We start from the raw sequence: 12,306 nt of genomic DNA on the forward strand, positions 1-12,306 counted from the left end.
TATGTGTGTGTGTATGTGTGTATGTATGTGTGTGTGTATGTATGTGTGTCTATGTGTGTGTGTTTGTGTGTCTATGTGTGTATGTGTGTCTTTGTGTGTGTGTGTATGTATGTGTGTCTATGTGTGTGTGTATGTGTGTATGTATGTGTGTGTATGTATGTGTGTCTATGTGTGTGTATGTATGTGTGTCTATGTGTGTGTGTATGTATGTGTGTCTATGTGTGTGTATGTATGTGTGTCTATGTGTGTGTGTGTATGTATGTGTGTCTATGTGTGTGTGTATGTGTGTCTATGTGTGTGTGTGTATGTATGTGTGTCTATGTATGTGTGTATGTGTGTATGTGTGTCTATGTGTGTGTATGTATGTATGACCGTGGCCGAGAAGACCTGAAGCTACCTGGTCTGTCGCTCCGCACGAAGCTTCAGGTCTTCTCGGCCACGGTCATTCCCTCCCTTCTCTACGCTTGCGAAACGTGGACCCCCCTAGTGGAGCATCTTCGCCGGTTGGAAACATTTAGGCTGGCCTGCCTACGATCCATCCTGGGTTTAACCAGGCTGGATTGTGTGAGGAGCTCACAAGTCCTTGAAAGATCTGGGCAAAGTCCCATCAGTGAGCTCCTCCGGCAGGCAAGGCTGCGTTGGCTGGGTCATGTAGCCCGCATGCCCAGCCACCGCATGCCTAAACAGCTTTTGTTCGGCCGGATCGAGGGGGCTAAACGGGCGCGGCACGGGCTGGAGAAGAGATGGAGTGATGTGGTACAGGAGGATGTGGAGCTGAGTGGACTTGCCGATGACTGGTACCAGCGGTGTCAAGATCGGCCTCAGTGGAGGAGGCTCGTGAAGGACGCTACTGGGCAGTTGGAGGCAGTCGCCCTCCAGCAACAACGGAGGGCGGAGGAGCAACGCTCACAACAACGAGCGGAGCGCCGGGTGGCTAAAGCACAGCAAGTTGGTACAGTAGGGGGCACAGGTGGTGCATCAGCCAGTCATCTCGGTCATCTCGGTCAGTCGACCCGTGGCACCTGGGTCTGCCCCGTGACCTCCTGCCAGCGGGCGTTCGACACTTCACGTGGCCTCAAGGTGCACATGGCCTGGCACAAGCGTCGTGGTGACGTCACCGCCACTTAGTGGCGAATGGCGGTTGTTGTTGTTGTTGTGTCTATGTGTGTGTGTGTATGTGTGTATGTATGTGTGTCTATGTGTATGTATGTAAGTGGAACTTCTTTCGCACCGTACGTAGCCGACCATGCTAATCGGAGGTTCGGGGGGGAAGGACAGGAAACTAAACACAAAATCGATTAATTTTGATTTAAAGCTTTCGTGACTGCAGGGATTCATATTCTTGGTTCTTTTGGTAAAGTCACGTAGAAGGGAAATAATAAAAAAATAAAAATATAAAACAATAAAATTCTCACGACGTTTCGACTGCGACACAAGTAATCATCAGGTGTGAAATCCACAGCAAGAAAAAAAAGTGTTTTTCACACCTGATGACGATTGTTTGTGTTGCAGTCGAAACGTCGTGAGAATTTTATTGTTTTATATTTTTATTATTTTATTATTTCCCTTCGACGTGACTTTACCGAAAGAACCAAGGACACAAAATCGATGCTTAAGAAATCCGTTCGTCAATCTAGGCGATTTAGAAGCGCGTAGCTCCATCGGCTTTCCTTGATATCGAAAGGAAGAGCGTTCCAGACGGCCGCGGAAGCGCATCTGAAAGCGCCGCGCGACGCGCAAGTGGCCACCGTCTTCGTCCGACGGTCACCCAACAGCCGCTGCGAGGATGACCGCAGGTCGCCTGGTGCTTTACGCCCCTTGACGAGCTCGGCGGCGAGGTATTTGCGCTTTCGTTCGCGGCGAGCGCGAAGCCAACAACGAAATTCGTTCGGCAAACCGGAAGCCGATGGCAGCTTGGCGAGCCCCGGACGGACACGCGAAGTCGGTGACATCACGCGGCAAATCATTTTGTCCACGCAAATCATTTTGGCCATGCAGCTCGCGAATGCGTTTCTTTTTTTGTGTTCCAAACGTCGCGTTGAAGTGGTGAGAGTCGCAATCCTCGAGCCTCGCCTTGTCTGTGCGTCGTGACTCAACCAGCGGCCGAGTGCGTCGGTAGAGCCCCGATATGAACACTGCGGGATCCCGACTGTGAGCTTTGCACGTGGTTTGCCAAGCGACGTGTCTACGTCCGAGCATCGTGCGGAGGCTCTACAGGCGGAGCAGACAACTGAATCCTGGAGTCTGCGACCGCCACCGCTGAGTCGACCAGGAGAACCTCAGATTATCCCTGCACTAAGCAGCGTTTCGTTTCGTGCAAACCACCACCACCACCACCCCCCCACTACGCACGCACGCCCGAGTGGAGTAGAACCCTCGGGATTGCTGAGGCTCTCCCTGCCAATCTTGGGACTCCACCGCGGTGTGCACAATTTGCGCGTCATCGGCATATTGGGTGGAACTTGGCATAGTGCGATGGGATGACTGTGATCGACCACGGAGGTCAGACTCAATCTACCCAGGTGGCCGTGGCCGACACAATCGAGCCTTGACCTTTGCCGTCCGACGAGCATCCTCGCGGTCGACGGTGCCCGACGGCGGCTGAGTGGCCGAGGTCACCCGTGATCTCGTAGAGGTCACCCGTGATCTCGTAGAGGTCATCTGTGATCTCGTAGAGGTCACCCGTGATCTCGTAGAGGTCATCTGTGATCTCGTAGAGGTCATCCATGATCCCGTGATCTCGTAGAGGTCATTGGCGATCTCGTAGAGGCCATCCGTGATCTCATAGAGGTCATCCGTGATCTTGTAGAGGTCATCCGTGATCTCGTAGAGGCCACCCGTGATCTCGTAGAGGTCATCCGTGATCTCGTAGAGGCCACCCGTGATCTCGTAGAGGTCATCCGTGATCTCGTAGAGGTCATCCATGATCCCGTGATCTCGTAGAGGTCATTGGCGATCTCGTAGAGGCCAGCCGTGATCTCATAGAGGTCATCCGTGATCTTGTAGAGGTCACCCGTGATCTCGTAGAGGCCATCCGTGATCCCGTAGAGGTCATCCGTGATCTCGTAGAGGTCATCCGTGATTTCGTAGAGGTCATCGGCGATCTTTAGTGAAGAGTCGTCTAAGTGCTGTGCCACGTCCGGCGACGTTGACTGCAACGGCTTGAATCTGCCTATCGCAGCGACTCGGGGAAGTGACCACTTGGGACAGAGGCGACCTTTGAAATCGTGCTCAGATTTCAGAGCTGGGGCGATAGGCGTCGCGGGGTCGCTTGTGGCTCAGGCCAACTTTGTTTGCAGGAGCGGTGTAGCACCGCCCGGCCAGCGGCACTCTTTCTTCCGCATCAAGGATGCTGAGCCGAGTCTGCTGGTGAGTCCGCGTGATTTCCCTCCCCGCGGTGGTCCCAGCGTAGGATCGCTCTCTGGTTTCCTCTCGTTTTGCACCCCCACCTCTCCGCTCCCATCCACGTTGAGAATCAACGCGCCTTTAGATGATTTGGCCGCTGCTATAAATTATTCCCACGTGCGGTGGTCACGGCATCAGCCACTGCCATGATGAGGAGCTGTCATCACGTGGGGTCAGGCTCGCCTCTGAACAACAGCTGATGACTCGGTGGGCTTTATCTGAAACTATTAACAATGAAAAAAATAAATTTTGATTTAAAGCTTTCGTGACTGCAGGGATTCATATTCTTGGTTCTTTCGGTAAAGTCACGTAGAAGGGAAATAATAGAATAATATAAATATGAAACAATAAATAATTCTCACGACGTTTCGACTGCAACACAAACAATCGTCATCAGGTGTGAAAAACACTTTTTTTTTCTTGCTGTGGATTTCACACCTGATGATTGCTTGTGTTGCAGTCGAAACGTCGTGAGAATTTTTATTGTTTTATATTTGTATCATTTTATTATTTCCCTTCTACGTGACTTTACCGAAAGAAACCAGAATATAAATGAAAAAATATATTAAAACTATTAACAATAGTGAATAGCTTTAGTTTGACACGGCCTTCTGGGAGCACATCTTGTTCGACGGCACCGGTTTAATACAGACTAGAAACCCCTGCCCGATTTTGACATCAAGTCTCTCCTCAGCAGGGTCAGCATTGTCCACCGGGCAAAATGCCTCGTTTGGCAACGTCTTTTCCCCACGAGTGTATTGGCAAGGGCTTTCCCCGGCGCACACGGAGGTGGGTGGGGTGGGTGGGGGGTCCTTCTTATCGCCGGGCATGCAAAACTCGGGAGGCCACTGACGAATTCCCTCCCTCCCTCAAGCGGTGGATCGGTGCGGCCTGCCCCGTGGCCACTCACGCGTCGTTTGCGCTGTGAGGCCCCAGAACGAAGCGACGTCGTCACCCCACTACGCGTGGCACCTTCTCCACCCACCACCACCCCCTCGGGCCGCCTGCGAGCGGGGAGGGGGAGGGCTCCTGGGCCCGGGGCCCCACACACATCCGGGGTCCCTTTGGCCCAAACCCCCAAGGTCGCTCCGCTTCTCGGTGTGAATCGCTGTGATGGTGCCCCCCTCTCCCCCCCCACCAAACCTGCCAGGCAAGAGTTCGAGTGCCCCCCCGCCCTTTCCCCCCCCCCCCCACCAATCCGAGCTGGATCCGGGCTCGGTGTCCCCCCCCCCCCCCGGCAGTTGCGAGGGATCCCCTGGCTGCAGTGAGCGGTGGCGCTGTGCTCAGCAGCAGCTGCTGCTCGCAGCTTGCAAGGGTCACAATTCCACATTCCCCGTCAGCGAGGTGGTGGCTTTTGCCGATGGCAGTGACGGTGACGGGGTGATGAGCGATGATGGTGATGGTTGTTTTTTCCATCACAAGCATGCTCATCATTATCAACAACAACAACATCATCATCATCATCGTCAGACTATGGTCTCTCTCTCTCTCTACTCCTCGGGGGCGTTTTTCCTCCTTTGGCTGTCAGTCTATCCACCAGTCTCGACCACCACCACCACCACCACCATCAGCATGATGCCTTCTAGTCCATGACGTGCCCTGCCCAGTCAACGCGACGTCTCCGATCCGCGTGCTTTTCTCTACCTCAGGGCTGGGGAACGTCCGGCCCGCGAGCCGTACCAGGCCCGCGAAATCATTTGGTGTGGCCATGCCAAGGCAGCCGCAGGCGGGACTCGAAATTCAATAAATCTAGGAGCAAAACTGGAAAAGCAGTTGCGAGTAGCAGCAACATCATGAATAGCAGCTAACATCACGCGCCTCGACAAAGAGAAGCAGTTCCAGCCCATCACATTAGGGGTGAGTTAATTAAAAGTTTGACCAACTATAACAGGCAAATGTTTAAGTTGATAATTTTGTATGGCCCGCGAATGATGTTGTTATAAATATTCAAATTACCCTTGGCAGAAAAAAGGTTCCCCACCCCTGGTCTACCTCCAAGCGCCTATCGCGACGTCTCTGCCCCCCCCCCCCCATTTCTCCTTTCTCTCCAAATCGTAATCAGCCGTAGCGGCCGGGCACCGATGCGCTGGCCTGGTGGTGGCGCGGCCACAACCCACGCCCTTTGTTGATGTTCACACACCTGCACTGCACACCGGGTGCCGCACTCAATTAAGGCGAAGTCGACCTAGGGGAGGCCCGGTCCCGGTTCGGTTTATCCGGCCACTGGTGTTAGCCGCTGCCGGGAATTGAACTCAAGTGGCCAGGGTTTCCCACTGGCAGATTATAATAATTCCAATTGACACACACGCGCACACACACATACACTCACACGCGCGCGCACACACGCGCACACACACCGTGCCACTTGGAACGCGCTGCCATTAAGAGCCGCGCAGATAAAACCAAAACATGCACTTTAGCGCCCCCCAATAAACGCGTTGTTTGTCACTAAATGCGGCCACACTTATCAGCACTTGCCCAACGCCGAGGGTCCTACCTAGCGATAGCGGCTGATACCGGACCAAAGATAGTTTCAGATGAGACTTATTGCAAGACCCGGCCCGATATCGACGGTGGAATGTCTAATGACTCACCTGGTACCCGCTAACCACTCGTACTCTTTACCGACTGTCACGGCCACTATTTTATTTTGTCCACCCCCCCCCCTATCTCTCTCTCTCTCTCTCTCCACGTGTCCTCAAGTAACACCATTGACTCGGGATGGGAGCGAGAGGTGGCTGGCGCGTTTGCTGCGTTCACGCTCGTACGTTGCTCAGACGAGTACTGCCTGTGTGTGTGTGTGCAGGGGATAAAGCTGACGCGAATTGCAAGCGACGGTGGCAGTCCCTTTGGCTTTGACTCGTAACAGGCTTTCGCGACCGGTATTATTGATCGTAAAGGTTTTTTTTTGGGGGGTTAGATTATTTATGAATGTGTCGCAACCCTCCACCACCCGACACGGCGAATCGGTGAAAGAATTGTGTCACGTTGACAAAAGACAAATAGTCTTGGATTCTTTCGGTAAAGTCACGTAGAAGGGAAATTATGAAATAATAAAATAACACAATTATAAATTCAAAATTCTCACGACGTTTCGACTGCAACACAAGCAATCATCATCCGGTGTGCAATCCACAGCAATACATTTTTCTTTTATTGTTATATATTTTTATTATTTTATTATTTCCCTTCTGCGTGACTTTACCGAAAGAACCAAGAATATACATATCAACAACGTGAACATCAGCGACGATTTCGTACCAACATCAACGCCATGAACGACTGCCATGAACAAAAAAACACCAGCGACCGTCTCGCTTATGGGCAACAATAATGATATCAACAATAATGACTTATCGACATCGTCGAAGCATTAAGACATCGGGGTGCATCTTCTTCTCGCAGCCCGTGGTGGGGAGAATTCCACGTTCCTATGGCTGGAGTGGGTCTCACCACGAGATGTACGAATTCCCTGTTAACAGACCACGTGCCGCACAGGAACACCCTAGACGCGATTAGCCTGCCCTGTGCATCTCGCCTGCATGTAATCCTCGTTGCATCCTCGATACAATAATGTAACGTATTCGAGGAAGACAGAGGTGCCATAGTAGGGGGCTATTCTGGATAGGGATGCCGTCTACTCTACGTGTCTTACGCCAAGCAACGCTGCTCTGAGGCCTGGGTGTAAGGTCGGCGTGGGAGGGTTTGCGAATGATTGATTGCTATTTTATTTTGTAACTTTATCATCAGCCATGGTCAATCCACTGCTGGATGAAGGTCTCCTGGCTAAGCCTCTGCCACACACACCACACACACACCACACACACATACACCACACACACACACCACACACACACACCACACACACACACACACCTCACAACAACATCACACACACACCACACACACACACACCACACACACACCACACAACATCACACACACACACACACCACACACACACACCACACAACATCACACACACACACACCACACACACCACAAACTGATTTCATTATCGCTCCATCTCCGCCTGGGTGGAGGAGATGGACGCGTTCCAGAGCCGTGGCTGCCGCTCCGTTATTATTTTCGACCATGGGCCCCCCCCCCAACTCGACTATGCCCCCCCTCCCATTCGACATTACCACTCCGTGTGCATTGATGATGCCAGGAGCCGTGGCGCGCGGCTTCTGTAATCGGCGTGCTCCTCCGTGCAGGAAAATGGAAAAAACGAAGCCAAAAAGTTCGTCAACCCTATTCATCACCACCACCGTCACCGCCACCACTACCACCGCCGCCACCACCGCCGCCACCACCGTCACCGCCACCACCGCCGCCACCACCGCCGCCACCACCACCGCCACCACCACCGCCACCACCGCCACGACCACTGCCACCGTCACCACCACCACCGTCACCACCGTCACCGCCACCACTACCACCGCCACCACTGCCACCACCACCACCGCCGCCACCGCCGCCACCACCACCGCCGCCACCGCCACCGCCGCCACCGCCACCGCCGCCACCACCACCGCCGCCACCGCCGCCACCGCCACCACCGCCGCCGCCACCGCCACCACCGCCACCGCCACCGCCGCCACCGCCACCACCGCCACCGCCGCCACCGCCACCGCCGCCACCACCACCGCCGCCGCCACCGCCACCGCCGCCACCACCACCACCACCGCCACCACCGCCACCACCACCACCGCCACCACCGCCACCACCACCGCCACTCTCCAGATAACGAGACGCACTTCCCCTCCGCCCCAGCCCTCTGTATTTTTAAGCGTCAAAACAAAGTTGGGAGTGCGTCTTATAATCGGGTATCTGTGCGTGTGTGACAGCAGGTTTGTATAACTTTATTGACACCAGGCACAGGTTCGCTAGCGCGTCGAATTTTAGAGGGCGTCCGAAAATCCGGAGAAAACGTAATTTGGTTTTATTTTGTAGATGCCGAAGTGATTGCTCATGTTGTGCATCATCATCATCGGCGTGTTGAATACCAGCTGCTTCCTCGTCATTCTAACCGTAATGTATTCTCATTAACGTCATCATGAACATTACCACCATCATCATCACCACCATCCACACCATCTTCATTATACCATCATCATCACCACCACCTTCCACACCACCATTATCATTATACTCTTGTTACCGTTATTGTTTTATTATGTCTTTGTTATTGTTTGACTTGCATCCCACTCCGATTGTTGCACACAGCGTTGAAACACGGTGTTTTCTTCTGGAAGACTTTGCTGTTTTTCCCTGGATTTTTCGGTTGCGCGTTGTCACTTTAAGATGTTTCTTGTTCATGTTTTTGTTTCGTTGCGGTTGCACCCGAGTCAAGAGCCGCATGGCTCACCGGCTTTTAAACCTAATAAATGAAACTGAAACTGAAAAATCACCATCACCAACATGATCATGCAACTACGGGCCCATTGCAGAGTTGTCGGGTGAACACAGCTGGTCAGCAACGTTCAGCCGACGCCGCTGAAATCCTGTGTTCGATATAATCCATCATCATCATCATCAGTAGCAGCAGCATCATCAGCAGCATCAGCAGCAGCAGGACTACGATGATGACCATAACGGGGACGACGCGGCCCACCCACTCCCGATTAGATGTGCGGTGAACTTTGGCTCGGCGTGGCGGAGGGGACCCCTCCACTCACTGGTACCAAAGTCGTCTTATCGCCCGCCACTCGCAATCTGCACACAGAGATGGGGCCATCAGTGAATGGGGTGGGGGAGAGGGAGGGGATGGGGTGTACGGTGTTGGACCGGTCAGATAATTTCAAATCACCGCGCTGCTCCTGGTTGTAGCAGGAGAGCACGTGCTTATTGCACGCGGTATCGCTCGCCTCGGCTAGATACGAGGATAGCCCAGCGGGCAGGCGACGTTGTTTACGCGCGCTCGGCTCGTTTGCCTGGGGACCCGACGAGACGGTCACCCACCGAGCCGTGTCGATTTATCACCGAGGTGGGTGGGTGTGTGGGGGGGGGGGAAGTACAGCAAGTAGGCTTATATTTCTATCTGGTAAGCCAGTCGTTCGGGGAATCGAGTGTTATCCCCCCCACCCACCCACCAGCCTCCGAGCATTCTCCAATTTTTTTCCCACTCAATACAATTTTTTTCATTTACGTCGTTGGTCAATCCCTGCCAATGTAGAACCACAGAGCTTGGGCAAATTGTTGCTAGCGACACTGCTGGTTGCCTTCGCAAGCGGGTTGCCTGTGTTGTTTTTAATCGCCGCGCCTCTGAATCTGATTTAAACAACAACAACAACAAAATCGTATTATTCATTTATTTCTAGAATCCGGCCTCGTGGTGGCTGAGCGGGTAGAGCGAGCGGCTCTCGATCGGAAGTTCGCGAATTCACATCCTGGTTGAGGGCGGTTGACTCACCCCATCATCCCTCACGCCCCCCTCCTGGGTCGTTAAAACGAGTCCCACTTTGTGGGGAAGCCAACGGTGGCTGTCCTATGGATAGAGTCGCCCACCCCCGCCTCCCCCGCTGCCATAAGAACGTGGAATTTCCACCAACTGGCTCAGCGCTGTAAACGGACGACGAACACCGGTGCCTGAATGTTGACGTTGGCAGGACGTCGCTTTGACCCCGTGGGCTCTCATCAGCACTCCGTTCTAGCGTGTTGCCTCCGAAACGTCGTGATTTAATTTAATTGTTTTAATTAATTATTATTTTATTTTATTACTATTTTTTACCTACGTTACTTTTCCGGAAAAAAACCTAAGAGTATGATAGTGGTGGTGATGATGGAGGTGGTGATAATGGTGGTGATGACTTTGGTGATCGTGGTGGTGATGATAGTGATGTGACGATAATTGCAAAAATGATGATGATGATGGTGGTGGTGGTGTTGACGACGATGACGCTGCTGTTGCTGATGATGACGATGGTGATCGCGGGGGCGATGACCACGATGATGGCGATGATGATGATGATGACAGCGGCCACTCAGCGCCGTCTGAACGAAGGAGCAGCTCCGATGAAGACCCGACGAAGGAGCAGCTCCCCCCGGCGTTCTCTCCACTGCCCCCCCCACCCCGTCTTGACAACGGCGAGGGCAAGGACAATGCCACGTGGAGGAGGAGGAGGAGAGTGCGGTGGAGAGTTCCTCCATGGATGGAGCGATCGCGGGACTCCTCCGGCAAACTGCGAACGCGGTAGCGAGAAGCGAAGCATCGGGCGCACAGCAGTGGTGATGACTTTGGTGACTTTGGTGATCGTAGTGGTGATGGGGTTGGTGGTGGTGATAATGGTGGTGGTGATAGTGGTGGTAATGACTTTGGTGATAGTGGTGGTAATGATGGGGTTGGTGGTGGTGATATTGGTGGTGGTGACTTTGGTGATAGTGGTGGTGATGATGGAGGTAGTGGTGGTGATCGTGGTGGTGATGATGGTGTTGGGACGATAATGGCAAACATGATGATGGTGGTGGTGGTGTTAACGACGATGACGCTGCTGCTGCTGATGGTGACGATGGTGATCGCGGTGGCGATGACCACGATGTTGGCGATAATGATGATGATGACATCGGCCACTCAGCCCCGCCTGTAACGAGGACGTTTGCAAAGTGGTATTCACGACCGCGCTACGTGTGGCAGGAAATCGGAGTAACCGGAGAAAACCCAGGGGTGCGAGTGGGGGGGGGAGTCCAGGATAACGGAACACCATCGCTAGCAGCCAGGATCAATCCACTGCTGGATGAAAACCTCCTCCCCGACGCTGCCGCCATCCCTCGGGTGCCACTGCGCCATCGTTCTTGGCCTCCATGTCGTCGTCTTCCCGGTCGAAGCCACGAGGCGTATTCTTGCCCAAGCCCCGCTTACTTGTCTTCGCCGACAACGCGACGTCTCCGCTCCGCGTGCCTCTCTCTGCCGCGACGTCTCTGCGTTCGTTTGCACCACGTGGGAGGACGAGGAGGACACGGAAGCACCCCGAACAGAAATCCCCACGCCGTGTGCGAGTGGGGGGCGGCGGGGAGGTCAACACTCGGGGTCACATTTTTTGTTGGGGGTCAAATTCCAAAATGACACCGCACGTGAAATCACGCCAGAACAACGATCGGTGCTTACTGGCGAAATCCTGCCGCTCTTGAATTCCTGCCCGCCCTCGTTGAACACATCCAACATCAACGTGCACCTTGAACACAGCCTGCAGTGGTAGCAGCAGCAGCAGCAGCCGTGACAAGTGCTGTTCGCGAGTGGCCATGCCGTGAGCGCGCGATCTCGTCCACGTGTTCCTCTTTGGTGGCAATCGATGCCGCAGGTCATCACCCCCCCCCCCCATCAGAGCGTGCCGAGAGCCCCGTCCGTTTCGCCTTCACCTTCTAATGTGGTGGCGGCCCTCCACGCGGTCTCGCCAACTTTGATCGCCCGTCTCGGAGCGATTCGCGAAACCCATCGACACCCGCGCCGCCCACAACCTCTCTCCCATCGGTGGGTGAGTGTCGCCCTCTGCTGTTGTTCAACGCGGACGACGTAGAGCGCAACAACGAAGGGCAACAACTCCCATTCGTCGATAACAACACCGCAGCGCGTGGCCTTCGAAGCAGAGGTCGCAACCGGGTACCCGATACCCGTACCTTACCCGATACCCGGCTACCCGTACCCGACGGGTAGCCGTTTGCGACCCTGGTGCGGCCGGGTACGGGTACGGGTAGGCCGTGAGTCACTGGTGAGTCACCGTTTGTCACTCATTTCGGGTAGGGTACGGGTAGGGAACGGGTACCCGTACCCGGCCGCACCAGGGTCGCAAATGGGTACCCGTACCCGACCGGGTACCCGTTTGCGACCTCTGCTTCGAAGTAAAACAAAAAAATATAGAGCAGGCGACGTTTCGGGAAATGTCCCTTCTTCGTAGCGCATGC

Source organism: Lampetra fluviatilis, chromosome 27, assembly GCF_964198595.1.
Source record: "Lampetra fluviatilis chromosome 27, kcLamFluv1.1, whole genome shotgun sequence".
Lineage (NCBI taxonomy): Eukaryota > Metazoa > Chordata > Hyperoartia > Petromyzontiformes > Petromyzontidae > Lampetra > Lampetra fluviatilis.